Below are 4,940 nucleotides of genomic sequence, written 5' to 3' on the forward strand. Positions count from 1 at the left end.
AAGGAACGGTGACAGGTTCAAATGGCCCATCAAGGGTCGTCGAAATCCGGCCATGAACGACAGCCAAATTCTCTAAATACAATAGAGTGATCGAAATCAAGGACAAACAGAACAACAACTTGTAAACCATTCCTAGGGTTCTTCCCATTTGATTGATTTGATTTGTTTATTGGGTTCTTATCAATTTTTTCTTTTGGGGGTTTCTTCTTTTTACTGTTCGTATTCTCGTTTAGCTTCCTCTGTACATGCCGACGAAGTTCGGGGATGAGTGCTGTAGCGCCGTTGACGAAGTTCTTCTTCCGATTTTCCTCAACAGGTGAAGTGAAGAGGAAGTGAAGAGGAAGGGTCCCATTTGAAAATTTGTTTTATTTCGTTTTGACATAAGGGTATTTTGGTCCTAAAAAATCTGTGACAATGGCACACTCTCACGACTAACCCCCCCCCGGTTAAGGGTATGTAACGGTGGGGACCAGTCAGTTATTAATATGCAACAGGGGAGGGTAACAGTTGTTTGAAAGTTTTTAGGGGTATAATAGTAGATATTAAAGTTTTTGGGGTGATAATTATAAAAAACCCTTTTTTTAATGATCTAATTATAAAAAGATAAATAAAAAAAAAGGTAGGAGAACGCAACTTGGTCCCTTGGTCTCTACACCAGTGTTTGGGCCAATGAAGAAGCACACCTGGGTGTCTATCCAAGGGGTAAGGACGTTATTTCACGGTGTCATGTGAGATAATGTAACATTGTAGCCACCAAATAGGGATCTTTTTCCCATTAAAAAAAATGTAAGAAAAGAAAAAAAAAAAAAAAAAACTGTTTGATTTCCCTTCATTTTAGTTTTCTCCCAACACTATTTTTCTCTTCCCATAAGTTCTATTTACAGAACAACCAACTGCAGCCTTAAACTTAAAGTAAATTTTACTGAAAAAAAAAAAAACTTAAAGTAAACTTTGACTTAAGGAATTGATTGAGAGCCTTTAAAAAGGAACCCACTTGCACCATTACAACATGCACCGTTGAACGACAGAGCATTTTATAAGTTACACAAAGATTTTTGCGGCTACCATAAGATATGTCGAGGATGATTGATCCAATTGTTTTTTGCTGATTTTGTTATTCTGCCCTATTACAATCTTTATAGGGTCTTCCTAGGCTTCATTATGCATGGTTATGCTTCACTATACGTCACGTAATCTTTATTTCCATCTTTTTCCTTTTTTTTTGGTAAGAATTCCCGTCGTATTGACATGTGAGAGATAGTGAAGTATTACTATTGATGAGGCATAAAACACCCATCCTATCAGAGGCTGCCACATGGTCGATCCGACCTCAGTCTGAGAATCGAGTTGGGCCGAGCAGTAGACCGGGCCGACCCCATCTCCGATAAGTCACCTGACAGAGCCAGACTCGAGCGAGCTAGCCGGTGGCTGAGGCTGAGCTCATACGGGTCAGCCATGGACTCCTGGCCGAGCTTGCGGCCAAGACCAACCTCTCGGGCCGACCTCCCTTGCCGACCTCTGCCGACCCCCTGGGCCGACCTCCGAGGTCGAGCCCTCCTCCACTGAGGCTGCCATAGCACCCCACCGGGGATCTTCGGGCCACGTCAGCGCATCCCGAGAATCACAGGATAGGGATCGAGCCACGATCCCAGCGCAACACGGAATCGCACTCTACATGGACTCTTACCTTAATAAGAGTCCGGCCCCGAAAAATAGCTCTCTGCTCTGCTCTACGCGAGAGAACCTTCCGAAAGAAGGACTCCTACCATACTAGGACTCTCCCAACCGCCTCATCTCCTCCTCACTCTATAAATACCCAGGTATGGAGCACCATTCCTCATCTCACTTTTTGACTAGCAGTTACTCTGTTGCATTGGAGACCTGACTTGAGCATCGGAGAGTCCTAGGCCGGAGCCACACCGGCCCTCTTGTGCTCATTGCTTGGTTTTTGCAGGCTCATCCGCGGGCGAACCAAGCACCAGAGGTTTTCACACGCAACAGATTGGCGCCGTCTGTGGGAACGACATCAGCAAACATCGTCGTTTCTACCAATTCCCAGAGCAATAATAATGGTGCACACGAGGTCAGGGCAGCATGGCTCGACTTCCCGCACGGAGGAGCCGCAACCCGTTGTGCAGATGAGGCGATCACCGCCCCCCGAAGCCTCTCAACAGGGGATAAACAGAAGACCCCCTACGGCAGGGGGTGCGCAGCCCATCACGGGCACCATTCCCCCACTAGAGAGTGGGAATGGGGGAGGTGCGCTAACCACGGTCGCGGCTAGTCGGGTACAGGCCGAGCCAAGCTTGGATGAGATGGGCCTACCAGCACCGCCACCCTTGTTGGAAAGTTTGGACCCCGAAGCCCCGGCAAATAATCGACAGGTTATGGATTTGCAGCTGCAGATGCTCCACACCAACGAGATGTGGCGCACCTTCATGAACCAGATGGCCCGAGGTGGGCTGATGGGCCAACCACTGGTCTCGCCCCCTCCAGCTCCGGTACGCGCAGAGAGAGACTTACAGCAAAATGGTGGCCGGCGTAGAGCCGAGCCGAGTCGAGCCGCGTCCTCACACCCGTCTCGTCAGAAGACTCCACCTCCACGCCCTAGTAAAGGCGCTCGGCAGGATGAACAAGAGCATCGCCAAAGCCCGCGAACAGGGCAGGAAATCGAACCAGCCGACTCGGTAGCGAGGAGGTTGGTATTTTCTGGACGGCTCGGAGAGGACGAACCGCCGAGGAGAGTCCGAGAACAAAGGAAAGAGTCAGTTGAAAGGCACGCGCCGAGACAAGGAGAAGGATCTCGTCATACCCCCCGGCGTCAAAGCTCGCCTCTACGAGAAGAACAACAGGGAGCCCCCGTGGGTCCAACTTCCAGGAGGAAAAAAGAACAAGGAAGGATGGTGAGGACCGAGCTGACCGGAATGGCCGATCACAATGGGACCGACCCTATCGACCCCGAGTTGGAGAGGTGGCTACGAGACTTGGCGGAGCAAGTGGAGGGGTTGAAGAAACAAGCGACCCCGGACGCCTACTCTTTGGTCGGGCGTCACCCATATCCTCCAGAGATCATGACCGCCCCGCTACCAAACGGGTTCAAACCTCCCCCGTTCGACCGATATGACGGGACGATCGACCCGATGGATCACATCAACTACTTTAATGCGATGATGACCATGTACGGAGGTACCGAGATCGTTTCTTGTCGAGCCTTCCCTGCATCCCTCAAGGGCACGGTGACCTCATGGTTCTCCTGGTTGCCGCCGAACTCCATAAAAAGCTTCGCACAACTCTACCGAGCCTTCGTCACGTGCTTTCAGAGTAGTATGAAACACAAGAAGACAACGATCAACCTACTCAGCGTGAAGCAAAGGCCCGATGAGTCAATCTGAGCATTCGTCTCCCGCTTCAACAAGGAATCCTTAGACATCAAGGATTTGGATGAGGCCACAGCCCATACGGCTATGAGCAACGAGCTCGCCGACATGGAACTCATCAAGGACCTGGCCAGGAAGCTGACAAGAAACCTGGCCGAGCTCTTAGAGAGGTGCAACGAGTTCGCAAATATGGCCGAGGTCCTCCAGGCTCGGAAGGGAAACGAAGGCCGACAATAGACGACCGTAGGGAAGACAAAAGGCACAGGACGGATCGCCGAGCTGATAGGTCGGATTGAGCTCGGAGCCCCGACTACACTCCACTGAATACCTCGAGCAAGGAGATCTTAATGCAAATACAAGACGGAGGGTACATCCGCCGACCCCGACCAATGCAAGCGGGGTCATCTCAGAATCCCAACAAATACTGTCAGTTCCACAAGGACACCGGTCACGACACCGAGGATTGCTATCAGCTGAAAAGATAAATCGAAGAGCTAATAAAAGCGGGCCACTTGAAGCGATATGTCAAAGGAGGCCGAGAAGATCGTGGAGGTCGGCGGCCTGAAGACCGAGATCAAAGAAGGGCTGAGCCTAGGGCCGAAAACAGGCGAGTTGAACGAGACGATGATAAAGTCCGAGCCGAGAAGAAAGAGGACGGATCCGGGCTGAGCAGTGATAAGGGAGCTCCTATATACACTATCCTCGGAGGGCCCGGGCAAGAGAATACTCGAAAGGCTAAGGCAAACACGAGGTTCATCGGAGTGGCTGAGATGCCCGCCAAGAAACTCAAGCCAACGGCGACGATCTCCTTCACCGAAGCCGACCTCGAAGGTATAAGTTTACCTCATGATGATGCTTTAGTGGTGCAGGTAGAAATTGCGAATAGACCCGTCCACTGTGTATTGGTCGATACCGGCGCATCCGTGGACCTTATGTCACTAGAAGCGTATCGATAATTTGGCTTCGGCGACGAAGCGCTTAAGCCAGAAGGCACCTCACTTCACGGGTTCTCGGGAGCTGCCGCGACCATCAAAGGCTCGATCGACCTGCTGGTCACGATTGGGCAAGCTCCATGCCAGGCGACGATTCAAGTCAAATTCATGGTGGTACGGTCGATAGTGGCTTTCAACGCCATACTCGGCCGTCCTTCATTGACCGCCCTCCAAGCCATCATCTCCCCGACACACTTGAAGATGAAGTTCCCCACCGAGAATGGTGTCGGTGAGGTCCGAGGCGACCAGAAGAAGGCACGGGAGTGCTACGCTACTTTCGTTAAGCAAAACAAGGGTAATGTTCGAGGAATGGCAATGTGAGTCGAGCATCTCCCCAGGATCAGCGGGAGGAGCTTATCGAGAGGAGAGGACGACCCGTAGAAGACCTGACCCCATTTCATCTCAACGAAGATGACCCACCAAAGGTGGTCCAGCTCGGATCATTATTAAATGAAAATCAAAGGAATCAGCTCGGAGTTTTCTTGAAGGCGAACGCCGATGTCTTTGCCTGGTCGGCTGCCGACATGACTGGTATACCCAGGCATATAGCTGAGCACCGGCTCCACGTAGA

The sequence above is a fragment of the Telopea speciosissima genome, chromosome 2 (assembly GCF_018873765.1).
Source record: "Telopea speciosissima isolate NSW1024214 ecotype Mountain lineage chromosome 2, Tspe_v1, whole genome shotgun sequence".
NCBI lineage: Eukaryota > Viridiplantae > Streptophyta > Magnoliopsida > Proteales > Proteaceae > Telopea > Telopea speciosissima.